This window comes from Eimeria mitis, genomic scaffold (assembly GCF_000499745.2).
Source record: "Eimeria mitis Houghton genomic scaffold, Emh_scaff543, whole genome shotgun sequence".
Lineage (NCBI taxonomy): Eukaryota > Apicomplexa > Conoidasida > Eucoccidiorida > Eimeriidae > Eimeria > Eimeria mitis.
In genome coordinates this window covers 10,727-11,350 of record NW_013573703.1, presented here as the reverse complement: position 1 = coordinate 11,350, position 624 = coordinate 10,727, and positions in this window count along the sequence as shown.

Genomic DNA, 624 nt, shown 5'->3' with positions numbered 1-624 from the left:
CATATACACCCCAAACCCTAAACCCTAAACCCTAAACCCTAAACCCTAAACCCTAAACCCTAAACCCTAATGAGGTATATAGGGTTAATTAAAGTTTAGGGTTTTGTGGATTTTTCAGGGGTTTATATCGAGGGTTTAGAGTCTATGTTTAGGGTTTATTTATCACACCGTAGTAGTGTTTAGGGTTTATTAGGGTTTACTAGGGTTTACTAGGGTTTACGAGGGTTTATGAGGGTTTAGGGTCTAGGGTTTAAAGTTTCATCGGGTTTGTTAGGGTTTACGAGGGTTTATGAGGGTTTATGAGGGTTTAGGGTTTACTAAGGTTTCCTAGGGTTTCCTATTGTTTCTTCTGGCCAAGGGTTTAGGGTTTAGGGTTTAGGGTTTAGGGTTTAGGGTTTATACTCTGTATCGCTGCAGCAGCTGCTGCTTCTCGTCGGGGGTTAGGGGGATGTGCTTCGGCACCAACTCGTGCTTCGTTATGTTCACCTTCACACAAACCCTAAACCCTAAACCCTAAACCCTAAACCCTCATAAACCCTAATAAACCCTAAACCCTCGCAGCAGCAACAGCAGAAGCAGCAGCAGCACGAGTAGTAGTAGCAGCAGGGGCATCGGTGACTAGCG